This window comes from Leucopleurus acutus (assembly GCF_964270905.1).
Source record: "Leucopleurus acutus genome assembly, chromosome: 2".
NCBI lineage: Eukaryota > Metazoa > Chordata > Mammalia > Artiodactyla > Delphinidae > Leucopleurus > Leucopleurus acutus.
Genome location: NC_139143.1, coordinates 169,104,509 through 169,118,682, shown reverse-complemented (window position 1 = coordinate 169,118,682; position 14,174 = coordinate 169,104,509). Strand labels below are relative to the sequence as shown.

Genomic DNA, 14,174 nt, shown 5'->3' with positions numbered 1-14,174 from the left:
TGGTCCAGAGGTTAGGACTCTGCGCTTCCATTGCAGGGGACCTGGGTTTCCATCCCTTGTCGGGGAACTAAGATCCCACAAGCCAAGCACCAAATGGCCTAAAAAAAATCTGAACAACACAAAAAGCTCATTTTACTGGCTATATGTAGAATTCTATTCTCAACCAACAGAAAATCATACTTTTTAAACATACATAGTAAATGTTTAAAAATAGAACGTGCGTAATACTATAAAGGAAGCCACAACAAATTCCAAAAAATCAATATCATATAGACCATGTTCTCCAACCATAAGATGTGAAAGTTAAAACCTTTTTATTGTTGAAAACTACAAATCCTATAAGTTGGACACTATAAGATTACATTTTTAAGCAACCACTGTGTTTTTTAAAAAATATAAAGGAAATAACTTAGAAACAAATAATAAGGAAAACACTGTGTGTCAAAATTTGTGGGACAGAACAAAAACAGTATTGGAAGGAAGTATATATTGACAATTTTATTTATTTATTTTTAAAATTTATTTATTTTATTTATTTATTTTTGGCTGTGTTGGGTCTTCGTTGCTGCACACGGGCTTTCTCTAGTTGTGGCGAGCGGGGGCTACTCTACGTTGTGGTGCATGGGCTTCTCATTGCAGTGGGTTCTCTTGTTGTGGAGCATGGGCTCTAGGCACACGGGCTTCAGTAATTATGGCACTCAGGCTCAATAGGTGTGGCTCACAGGTTCTAGAGTGCAGGCTCAGTAGTTGTGGCGCACGGGTTTAGTTGCTCTGTGGCATGTGGGATCTTCCCCAACCAGGGCTCGAACCCATGTCCCCTGCATTGGCAGGCTGATTCTTTTTTTTTTTAATGTATTGCATTTTTTTAAATTCTTTTTTTAAAATTTATTTTATTTATTTATTTTTGGCTGTGTTGGGTCTTTGTTGCGGTGCATGGGCTTCTCACTGAGGTGGCTTCCCCTGCTGCAGAGCACAGTCTCTAGGCATGCGGGCTTCAGTAGTTGTGGCACGTGGGCTCAGTAGTTGTGGCTCACGGGCTCTAGAGCGCTGGCTCAGCAGTTGTGGCGCACAGGTCTAGTTGCTCTGCGGCATGTGGGATCTTCCCGGACCAGGGCCTGAACCCGTGTCCCCTGCATTGGCACGCTGATTCTTAACCACTGCGCCAACAGGAGAGTCCCTATAACTTTTTCTTATACTTTTAGATAATTTTGTATCTAAAGATCTTATACCTTATTAGATTTACTCCTGTGTCATAGTTCTGTTGCTATTTTAATGTTTTCTTTTATAATTACATCATATGAAGTTACTGGTGTATAGAAAAGCAATTGGCAATTTTGTATACAGACCTTATAATCAACTACCTTGCAATATTCTTCTATTACTCTAGTAAATTGTCTAGAGATTATTGTGTTTTTTAATGAAAATAATCATGTCATATGAGTATAATGACAATTTTATCTCTTCCTTTACAATAGTTATGCCACGAATCTCTTACTATTTTCTTATTGCACTGGCTAGGGCATCCATCACATTGTTGAGTAGAAATAGCAATAGTTGACATGTGTATCAGGTTTATAATTTTAAAGGGAATGCTTTTAAAGCTTCCATATTTATGATGACATTTATTGTATGTTTTTTATAGGTGCTTTCTTCGGGTTACCATTCTATTTCTAATTTATGTTCAATTTTGTCAAATACTTTTCCTGCATTTATTGAAATGTTTATATGGGTTTCTTTTTCCTCTTTAATCTGTTATTACAGTAAATGACAACTATAGATACTCTAACATGTATATATATCATTCCTGTGATGACCCCAACCTGGTCATTGTATTTGTTTCTTTTATTCATTATCGGATATTATTCACTAATATTTTGTTTAGGATCTTTTCACCTATATTCACAAGTAAAATGTATTTGTAATAACTTTTCCCTGTTTTAACTTTATCTGAATTTGGTATCAGGTTATATTGGCCTCATCGAGTTGGCAGGAGGTGGGTATTCCCTCTTTTTCTGTGCTCTGGAAGAGGTTGTATAAGATGATCTGTGTATAAGAATAATCTGTGGCTTGAAAGTTGACAGAATTTGCCTGTAAAGCCATCAGGGCCTGGTGTTTTCTTTGTTGGAAGTTGTTTACTGCTCCAATGTTTAAAAACCTTTCATTATGAAATAATGATAGATTCACAGGAAGTTGCAAAAAAATGTACTGGAAGATCCTCTTTACCCTTCACACCCAGTTTTCCCTAATGGTAACATCTTGCATAACTATAGTACAATATCAAAACCAGAAGATTGGCCTTGGAGCAACCCACATGGCTTATTCATATTTCACCAGTTTTACATGCACTCATTTCTGGGTGTATGGGTGTACACTTTTATACAATTTTATCACATGTGTGGACTGGTGTAACCACCACCACAATCAAGGTACAAAACTATTTCATCACCACAATGATCCTCCTACTTCCCCTTTACAGCTATAACCACTCCTCCCCCCACCCCTTTTCTAACTGCTGGCTACCACTAATCTGTTCTTCACCTCTGTAATTTTGTTATTTCAAGAATGTTATATTGGGACTTTCCTGGCGGTCCAGTGGTAAAGAATCCTCCTTACAATTCAGGGGACACAGTTTTGATCCCTGGTCAGGGAACTAAGATCCCTACACCACGGGGCAACTAAGCCCACTCACCGCAAGTACTGAGCTCATGCACCTCAACTTGAGAGCCTGCACGCCACAACTACAGAGCCCACATACCCTGGAGCCTGCACACCACAACTAGAGAAGAGAAAACCCACGCGCCAGAACTAGAGAGAAGCCTGCGTGCCGCAACTAAGACCCCATGCAGCCAAAAATAAATAAATAGATTCAATGAAGAATTTAAAAAATATATATATTGTATTAGTGGAGTCATACAGTATGTAACCATTTGAGGTTGGCTTTTTTCACTCAGCATAATTCCCTTCGGTTCTATCCATGTTGCATGTATCAATGTTCTTTTTCATTGCTGAATTAACTAGTAATCAGTGGTATTGCTGAACCATTGAATTTAACCATTGAAGGACATTTTGCTTGTTTCCAGTTTTTGGCTATTACAAGAAAAACTGCTATAAACAATTGTGTACAGATGTTTTGTTTTGTGAACATAATTTTCATTTCTCTGGGATAAATTCTCAAGAGTATAATTTTAATCATTATAAGATTACTTGCCATTTGGGTTTTTCTTGAGTCAATTTTAATTGTTATATTTGCCAGGAAGTTGTTCATTTCATATAAATTTGGAAATTTATTGGCATAAGTTTACAACAGTTTTCTCTTAATATCTTTTATTTTATTTATTTTTTGTGTGGTACACGGGCCTCTCACTGTTGTGGCCTCTCCCGTTGCAGACCACAGGCTCCAGACGCGCAGGCCCAGCGGCCATGGCCCATGGGCCTAGCCGCTCTGCGGCATGTGGGATCCTCCCGGACCGGGGCACGAACCCGTGTCCCCTGCATTGGCAGGCGAACTCTCAATCACTGTGCCACCAGGGAAGCCCCTCTTAATATCTTTTAAATCTAAGTTTTCTCTGTAGTTATAGCCCCTTTATTATTTACAATATTATTTATTTGTGCTTTTCTTTCTATTCTCATTAAATCTCACAAGAGATGTGTTTACTCTGTTAGCTTTTTAAAAAGAAAAACATTTTTTCTTCCTCTTTTCCATCTGGAACCATGGAGGGTGCAGAAAAGGAGAAAAAGCTTCCTGCTGTGTCAGAAGCCCTTAAGAGTGAAGGAATTTTACAGAGCTGCTGATCAAGCATCTAAAAAAGAAGTTTGCCCCAAAAATGCTGTGAAATGCAAGGAGGAAGCTTACCTTACAAAAAAGCTAAGTACTATCACAAGGAATATAGGCAGACGTACAGACTGAGATTTGAATGGCTAGGATGACAGGAAAAGCTGGCAACTTCTATCTACCTGAGAAACCCGAATTGGCATTTGTCATCAGTATCAGTGGTATGAGCTCAAAGGTCCGCAAGGAGTTTCAGGTTCTTTGCCTTCGCCGGATCTTCAATAGCACCTTCTTTGAGCTCAGGTTAACACTGTGAGGATTGTGGAACCATGTATTGCCTGGGGGTACCAGAATTTGAAGTCAGTAAATGAATTGATCTACAAATGTGAGTTATGGCAAAATCAACAAGAAGTGAATTGCCCTGACATATTAACACATTGATTGCTTGATGTCTTGGTATATTTGGAATCATCTGAATGGAGGATCTGATTCATGAGATTTATACTGTTGGAAAACACTTCAAAGAAGCAAACAACTTCCTCCAGCCCTTCAAATTATCTTCTCTGACAGGCAGAATGAAGAAAAAGACCACCCATTTTGGAATGTGGAGTTGCTGGCAACAGAGAAGACCAGATGAACAGGCTTATTAGAAGGATGAACTAAGGTGTCTACCATGATTATTTTTATAATCTAGTCAGTTAATAAAAAGTGACTGATTTCAAATTGAAAAGCAAACAATTTTTTTACTTTGGGTCTTTTTCATTGATTTCTACCATTAATTATTTTGGTTATTACATCCTTATGTTTCTAGGTTTATTCTATCAATTTTTTCTTTTACATTTAGTTCATTAATTTTATCTTTTATTATTTTCTGATACAAACATTTAAAGCCATACATTTCCCTTGAGACTCTATTTTCTCTGCATCCTACAAATGTTAAATGTAATATCTTTATAATAACTTAGTTCTATGTATTTTTCTATTTCCAATGTAATTTCTTCTTTTTTTTTTTTGCGGTACGCAGGCCTCTCACTGTTGCGGCCTCTCCCGTTTCGGAGCACAGGCTCCGGACGCGCAGGCTCAGCGGCCATGGCTCACAGGCCCAGCCGCTCCGCGGCATGTGGGATCTTCCCGGACCGGGGCACGAACCAGTGTCTCCTGCATCGGCAGGTGGACTCTCAACCACTGCGCCACCAGGGAAGCCCTGATTTCTTCTTTGACTCATGATTTATTTGTTTCTTTTTAAATTTCTAAATATATTTGTTTTAACTTTTATTTAACTTTAATTTTTTAATTTAACTTTTATTATCTTCTGATAACTTCTAACAATAGTATTGTGTTATTTTTTTAATGGTTTTTAATTGTGTATCACCCTTGCTGTAATTTTTCAAAAAGAAGTTTCAACTAAACCAAATTAATAAGAACAGGTAGCATATTATCTTTCTTTTTTTTATGAATTTATTTATTTATTTTTGGCTGCGGTGAGTCTTTGTTGCTGTGCATGGGCTTTTTCTAGTTGCAGCCAGTGGGGGCTACTCTTCCTTGCGGTGCGCGGGCTTCTCATTGCAGTGGCTTCTCGTTGCGGAGCACCGGCTCGAGGTGCGCGGGCTACAGTAGTTGTGGCTTGCGGGCTCTAGAGCGCAGGCTCAGTAGTTGTGGTGCACGGGCTTAGTTGCTCCATGGCATGTGGGATCCTCCCGGACCAGGGCTCGAACCCATGTCCCCTGCATTGGCGGGCAGATTCTTAACCACTGCGCCACAAGGGAAGTCCCAGCATATTATTTCTTGGTAACTTTTACCTCATTGCATCAAATTTGTGTCCTCTTGAAATTTTTATTCTCTTATTTTTGAAGTTATGTACTAAAGTTCTAAATATTATGACTGATTTATACTGTAAGATGTACAGTTTATAAAATGATACTTAATATCCACCCAATATCCAGGATCTAAGATATTGTGTAAATTAAAATAAATGACCACAAAATATATTTATTGGGGAAATAATATTAATAAAACATCCCAGTTGTGTTAACTCTGCTTTTTGTTTTGTTTTGTTTTGAATTTTATTTTATTTATTTTTTTATACAGCAGGTTCTTAGTTATCTATTTTATATATATTAGTGTACATATGCCAATCCCAATCTCCCAATTCATCACATCACCACCACCCACCCCCATGTCATGTTTTTATGATACCTATTTAAATCTGTTGAGACTTGCTTTATGGCTAGCTAACAGCTCTATTGAGATAAAATTAACATACCATACTTGCCAGATAAATAAAAAATCAAAAGTTTGATAATACACTGTGTTGATTAAACTGCGAAAAAATCAGCACTCTCATAAACCACTGATGGAGCTATAACTTGTCACAACCTCTAATGGAATATAATTGGACAACATCTATAAGAATAACAGATTCATAACATATTCTTGGAATTAGCAATTCCAATCTAACATTTTATTCTACAGAAATATTTGCACATATGTAAAATGGTATAGGTACAGTTACTCACTGAAGCATTTTTTTGTATAGCAAAAAATTAGAAACAATCAAATAAAATATTATGTAGCTACCAAAAAAAATTCACCTAACATACAATTCACCCATTTAAAGTGTACAATTCAATGCTTCTAAGTGTATTCACTGGTATCTGCAATCATCATCACAGTCAATTTTAGAGCATTTTCATTACCTCAAAAGGAACCTTGTACCATTAGCTATCATCCTCCTGACCCCCCATTTTCCTTATCCCCAGTCCTAGGCAACCACTAGTCTACTTTCTTCTCTATAGATTTCCATAGTCAGGACTTTTCTATGATTGGAATCATATCATACATGGTCTTTTGTGACTGGCTTTTTTCATTTAGCAAAATATTTTTAAGGTTCATCCAAAATGTAGTATGTATCAGTACTTTATTCCTTTTATGGCAAAATAAAGTCCTTCCATTGTATGGATATACCATATTTTGTTTACCCATTTGTCTATTAATGGGTATTTGGGTTGTTTCCACCTTTTGGCTGTTTCTGTGTGGACATACGTTTTCATGTCTCTTCTGTGTATACCTAGGAGTGAAATTGGTTTGTTACATGGGAACTCTGTTTATGTTCCTTGTTTGAGAAACTGGCAGACTGTTCTCCAAAGTGTCTAAACCATTTTACATTCCCACCAGCAGTGTCTGAGAGTTCATATTTCTCCACATTCTCACCAACACTTGTGACATAATTTTTGTAAAAGTTCAAAGAACTTGAGAAAAATATATAAATTCTCTAATAGTTGAATGCATTATTCTACATATGTCCGTTAGGAAGAGTTGGTTAATCATATGGTTCAAATCTTCTTGAACTCTGTTGAATTTTATTTTTTATTTTTGTCTTCTTGACCTATCATTAATTGGGAAAGATGTATTGAAATCCTCCCATATGATGGTGAATTTAGCAATTTCTCCATATAGCCTATTAATGCTGGCTGTGTGTATGTTTATGCCATCTTCTTAGGAGCATACATGTTTAAAATTTTTATATGTTATTTGTGAACTGAATTATACAGTGGTTCTTTTTATCCCCAATGATGCTTTTTGTCTTAACGTTTATTTTTCTTCTGACATAAATATATCTTTACAAGATTACTTTGGTTAAAATTTACCTGAAATGTCTCTTTTTTCTCTTCCATGACCTCATGAATTTTGCTTTTTTTTTTTTTTTTTTTTTTTTTTTTACGGTACGCGGGCCTCTCACTGCTGTGGCCTCTCCTGCTGCGGAGCACAGGCTCCGGACACACAGGCTCAGCGGCCATGGCTCACGGGCCCAGCCGTTCTGCGGCATGTGGGATCTTCCCGGACCGGGACACGAACCCGTGTCCCTTGCAACGGCAGGCGGACTCTCAACCACTGCGCCACCAGGGAAGCCCATGAATTTTGCCTTTTTAATCCAATCTGACAAACCCTGACTTTTACCTGGTGAGTTTTGCCCCTTTTTGCTTATTGCAATTATTAATATATTTAGACATTTCTACCTTCTCTTTTATTTAATTTGACCTCCAAATTAAACCTCTTTGAATTTAAACCTGATATTTATATTGTTCCTCTAACATGAGAACTTTAGCATGCTTTCATGTTCCTTTGTGTCTCTTCACCCATCATGATGATATTCTCCAAAATTTTAATAGTTGGCCATTATAAAATATGTTTTCCTTTTTGAGGGAGAGGAAGGTATTCAGTTTTTGTTTTTGTTTTGTTGTTTTAAGACTACAGCAAGGGGCTTCCCTGGTGGCGCAGTGGTTGAGAGTCCGCCTGCCGATGCAGGGGACGCGGGTTCGTGCCCCGGTCCGGGAGGATCCCACATGCCGCAGAGCGGCTAGGGCCATGAGCCATGGCCGCTGAGCCTGCGTGTCCGGACTCTGTGCTCCGCAACAGGAGAGGCCACAACAGTGAGAGGCCCGCGTACCGCAAAAAAAAAAAAAAAAAAAAAGACTACAGCAAGGACTTCCCTGGTGGCGCAGTGGTTAAGAATCCGCCTGCCAATGCAGGGGACACGTGTTCGATCCCTGGTCCAGGAAGATTCCACATGTCGTGGAGCAACTGAGTCCATGTGCCACAACTACTGAGCCTGTGCTCTAGAGCCTGCAAGCCACAACTACTGAGCCTGCGTGCTGCAACTACTGAAGCCCATGCGCCTAGAGCCTGTGCTCCGCAAGAGAAAAGCCACCGCGATGAGAAGCCCTCACACCGCAAGGAAGAGTAGCCCCCACTCGCCACAACTGGAGAAAGCCCACGCTCAGCAATGAAGACCCAACACAGCCAAAAAAAAAAAAAAAAAAAAAAAGACTGCAGCAAACCTTTCTATAGACCTTGGTTAACCTTACTTCTTACAGTATTTCCTGGATTTGTTTCTCGAATTCTCTCCAAGAATTTTTTTTTAATATTTATTTATTTTGTTGTAAGGGCTCCTTAGCTGCAGCTCACCGGCTCCTTAGTTGTGGCATGCAAACTCTTAGTTGCAGCATATGGGATCTAGTTCTCAGACCAGGGATCAAACCCGCGTCCCCTGCATTGGCAGGTGGATTCTTTTTTTTTTTTTATAATTTATTTATTTATTTTTGGCTGCATTGGGTCTTCATTGCTGCGTGCAAGCTTCCTCTAGTTGCAGTGAGTGGGGGCTACTCTTCATTGCAGTACACGTGCTTCTCATTTTGGTGGCTTCTCTTGTTGCAGAGCACAGGCTCTAGGTGCAAGGGCTTCAGGAGTTGTGGATCATGGGCTCTAGAGCACAGGCTCAGTAGTTGTGGCGCACCGGCTTAGTTGCTCCGCGGCATGTGGGATCTTCCCAGATCAGGACTCGAACCCATGTTCTCTGCATTGGCAGGCGGATTCTTAACCACTGCACCACCAGTGACGTCCTGTTTCCCACTATCTTGATTTTATCACTGTGATCCTAACCCCACAGGTCTGGGCCATGACCCCAGATTTCTGCAACGAGTGGCCAGGGGAAAACTGAACCAAAGTGATGGTGGAGGGGAAACAAAAGCAGAATTTAAACTGCTTTTTTTTTTTTTTTTCGCGGTACGCGGGCCTCTCACTGTTGTGGCCTCTCCCGTTGTGGAGCACAGGCTCCGGACGCGCAGGCTCAGCGACCATGGCTCACGGGCCTACCCGCTCCATGGCATGTGGGACCTTCCCGGACCGGGGCACGAAGCCGTGTCCCCTGCATCGGCAGGCGGACTCTCAACCACTGCGCCACCAGGGAAGCCCTAAACTGCTTTTTACTAATTTATCCTTTCGTAGCCCTACCAGCTACCCTCTTTCTCAGGCTATACACACATGCTTGTATGTATGCACACCAATTAAAAATAGTATTTCCACAACCTACTGAATGGGAGAAAATATATGCAAATTATATGACCAATAAGGGGGTAATATCCAAAATATATAAACAGCTCATACAACTCAGCATCAAAAAAACAAACAACCCAATTTTAAAATGGGCAGAAGACCTGAATAGACATTCTTCCAAAGAGGACATGTACATGCCACGTGAAAACATGCTCAACATCGTTAATTATCAGAAAAATTCAGGGACATCCCTAGCGGTCCAGTGACTAAGACTCTGTGCTCCCAATGCAGGGGGCCTGGATTCGATCCCTGGTCAGGGAACTAGATCCCGCATGTTGCAACTAAAGATTCCACACGCAGCAACTAAGATCATCGGCATAAATAAATGAATATTTTTTTAAAAAAAGAAAAATGCAAATCAAAACCACAATGAGACATCACCTCACACCTGTTAGAATGTCATCAAAAAGAGCACAAATACCAAATGCTGGCAAGAATGTGGAGAAAAGGGAACCCTCCTACGCTGTTGGCGAGAATGTAAATTGGTGCAGCCACTGTGGAGAATAGTATGGAGGCTTCTCAAAGAACTAAAAATAGAACTACCATATGACCCAGCAATTCCACTCCTGGGTATATATCTGAAAACAACGAAAACACTAATTTGAAAAGATACATGCACCCCAATGTTCGTAGCAGCATTATTTACAATTGCCAAGGTATAGAAGTAACCTAACTGTCCATCAACAGATCAATGGATTAAAAAAAGATGTGGTTTATATGTACAATGGAATACTACTCAGCCATTAAAAAAATGAAAGTTTGCCATTTGCAACAGCATGGATGGACTTAGACGGTATTATGGTAAGTGACATAAGTCAGACAGAGAAAGACCAATACTGTATTATATCACTTATATGTGGAATCTAAAAAATACAACAAACTAGTGTATATAACAATAAGGAAACATGCTCATAGATATAGAGAACACACTAGTGGTTATGAGTGGCAGAGGGAAGTGGGAAGGGCAAGATAAGGGTAGGATTAGGGCTTCCCTGGTGGCGCAGTGGTTGAGAGTCCGCCTGCCGATGCAGGGGACACGGGTTCGTGCCCCGGTCCGGGAGGATCCCACATGCCATGGAGCGGCTGGGCCCGTGGGCCGTGGCCACTGGGCCTGCACGTCTGGAGCCTGTGCTCCGTAGCAGGAGAGGCCGCAGCAGTGAGAGGCCCGCGTACTGCAAAAAAAAAAAAAAAAAGATAGGGATAGGATTAAGAGGTACAAAGGATTATGTATGAATAAATTACAAGGATATATTGTACAACACAGGTACTATAGCCAATATTTTATAATAACCATCAATGGAATATAAACTTTAAACATTGTGAGTCACTATATTGTACACCTGTAACTTACATAATATTGTACATCAACTATACTTCAATAAAAGAAAAAAAAAGTCTTTCCAGGGGTTTCTCCCTTTTCTCTTGGTTCCTTCTCTTCTACATCTGTTTCAGCTAGAGTCTCTTCAGGTGTTGACCTGGGGGAAGAAGCAGCAGCTCATGCCATTTTACCATTTCAGTAAGAAGTAGAAGCACATGTTTAACCTTGATTCCAAACTTGGATTAAGGTAAATTCCTCAAAATTAAACATAGCATGCCATATGACCTTCAATTCCACTGCAAGGTATATACTCAGAAGAATTGAAAACATATGTTCACGCAAAAAATCATACTCAAATGTTCACAGCGATACTATTAATAGCCAAAAAGTGGTAACAGGTGTTCATTGGATGAATGAATAAACAAAATATGGTTTATCCATACAACGGGATATGATTCAACCATAAAAATGAATGAAGTTCTGATACAATGTGGATGACCTTGAAAACATTATGCTAAATAAGAGAAGCCACAGAAAGCCATATAGTGTATGATTCCATTTATATGAAACATTGACTAGGCAAAGCCATAGAAACAGAAACTAGACAAGTAGTTGCCAGGGGCTGGAGAAAGGGAGAATGGGAGTAACTCTTCATGGGTTCAAGGTTTCTCTTTGGGGTGATGGAAATCTGGAATTAAATAGTATAGTGATGGTTGCAAAACCTTGTGACTACTAAAACCCACTGAAATGCATACTTTAAAAGGGTGAATTTCACGGTATGTGAATCATGTCTCAAAAGTACAAACTATTTTCACTTATAAATGGAAACACAAATATGTAAATAAAATATTAGTTGAGCATATAAAAGTTAGACACTATAGTATAGCAGTTAAGAGTGTCAACTCTAGAGCCAGGCTGCTTGCTACATCCCTTGTTCCACCCCTTCCTGAGTGAACTTCAGCAAATCATTTAGCTTCCCTGTGCTTCAGTTTCCCCATCTGACAAATGGTTATAATATGCTTACCTCAAAGGGTTGTATGAGGATTAAATGCAAAAAAATATTAAGTAGCTAGAACTGTGCTTGTCACATAGTGTTCAATAAAGTTTGCCTATAATTATAATAAAAAATAATACATCTTAGGGCTTCCCTGGTGGCACAGTGGTTGAGAGTCTGCCTGCTGATGCAGGGGACGCAGGTTCGTGCCCTGGTCCGGGAAGATCCCACATGCCGCAGAGCGGCTGGGCCCGTGAGCCATGGCTGCTGAGCCTGCGCGTCCGGAGCCTGTGCTCCACAACGGGAGAGGCCACAACAATGAGAGGCCCGCGTACCGCAAAAAAAAAAAAAAAATAATAATAATAATAATAATACATCTTGGGAATTCCCTTGTGGTCCAGTGGTTAGGACTCTGTGCTTTCACTGCCGAAGACCCAGGTTCAATCCCTGGTCAGGGAACTAAGATCCCGTAAGCCATGCAACACAGCCAAAAAAAATAAAACAAAACATCTTGATCAAGTAGGATTAACCCCACAGAAAAAAGCATGGGTCAATATTTTTTAAATCTATTGATGTAATTATTTATTTATTTATTTATTTATTTATTTATTTTTGGCTGCATTGGGTCTTCATTGCTGCGCGAGGGCTTTTCTCTAGTTGCAGTGAGCGGGGGGCTACTCTTCGTTGTGGTGCGAGGGTTTCTCATTGCGGTGGCTTCTCTTGTTGCAGAGCACAGGCTCTAGGCACGTGGGCTTCAGTAGTTGTGGCATGCAGGCTTAGTAGCTGTGGCTCATGGGCTCTAGAGCCCAGGCTCAGTAGTTGTGGTGCATGGGCTTAGTTGTTCCACGGCCTGTGGGATCTTCCCAGACCAGGGCTCGAACCCGTGTCCCCTGCATTGGCAGGCAGATTCTTAACTACAGCACCACCAGGGAAGCCCTATTGATGTAATTTTATATTAATAGATTAATGATGAAAAACACATTATTTCAATTGAATTTGGAAAAAAGGCACTTTATAAAGTTCACCTTATTATTACAATATTTTTTAAACTCAGCAACCTCAACTTGGAAAAGATTTTATACCAACAATTTACAGCAAATATTACATTTAATTGAGGCTTCTTAGTGTGTTGCTTTTAGACTCGGAACAAGACCAGAATGCCCAATCACCATTATTGTTTAACGTATTACCGGAGGTCTGGTCAATGCTGTAAGGAAAGAAAAAAGACTGAAGAGACATGTTTTAGGTGGAGTAACTCAAAATTATATAGATGTCAACTCTCCCCAATGATCTACAAATTAATTGCAATCTCAAAAATAATTCTAGATTAAAGATCTACAAGTAAAGTTCCACCTTGAAAAGGCTTTGTGAAGAAGGGAGACTAACCTTATCAGATACTAAAATACACTACAAAACCATAGGAATAAAATATATTGAACACATTTTTGTTCAAGAACAAACAGACCAACGAAATAAAATCCAGGTAGTTATGAGAACTTAGTATACAAGAAAGGTGGTACCACAATCAATGTGGAAGGGGTGGTTTATTTTGTACGTGGAGGTGGGAAAACTGACTCACAGTAAACGTGATATACAAAGGTAGGCTCAAAATGGTATAAAGACCTGAATGTGAAAGGCAAAAGTCTTGAGTTAAAAGGAGAATCTATTTCACCTAGGAGTCGTTAAGTATTCCTTAAATAAAATTTAAATCGAAAGCACAAACTATTTTGATCACATTAAAATTAAGGATTTCTATTCAAAGCATGATATAATGGACAGAGTTTAAAGATGGAATACAGAGTGGAAGAAGATATTTGTAATAATTAAAACTGACAATGACTAAACAAACTAGAATTCCTGCAAATTAGCATTGGCAAAGGATATATGAGCAGACAATTTACAGAAAAGTTAAAGTGAAAGGCTAACAAGCAAATGAAGAGATGCTCAAGCTTATTAGTCATCAGAAAAATGCAAATTAGAACTATGGTGAGATCCCACTTCATACTATTAGAGTAGCAAGAAGTAAAAAGGCAGATAATCTGAATGTTGTCAAGGACAGAGGCATATAGGACCTCAGGTCTGCAGCCATTTTAGGGATCAAAATATCTGAACTTGATCAGATTAAAGATAAGCACATCCTATGATACATCAATTCACTTCCTATCTTATATTCCAAAGAAATGTTTACAATGGTCCTAACA

The 14,174-nt window shown here is 39.4% G+C and overlaps 1 protein-coding gene and 1 pseudogene across 10 annotated transcripts in view; one reads left to right on the top strand and one right to left on the bottom strand.

Annotated features, from left to right (window-relative positions):
* The window catches only part of PUM1 (pumilio RNA binding family member 1), a 164,755-nt gene that overhangs the window by 135,396 nt on the left and 15,185 nt on the right, over nt 1-14,174 (bottom strand). The window lies entirely within an intron of this gene.
* Nucleotides 3,543-4,747, top strand: LOC309972801 (large ribosomal subunit protein uL30-like; annotated as a pseudogene). The gene has a single exon. The product of its transcript is annotated as a large ribosomal subunit protein uL30-like (transcript).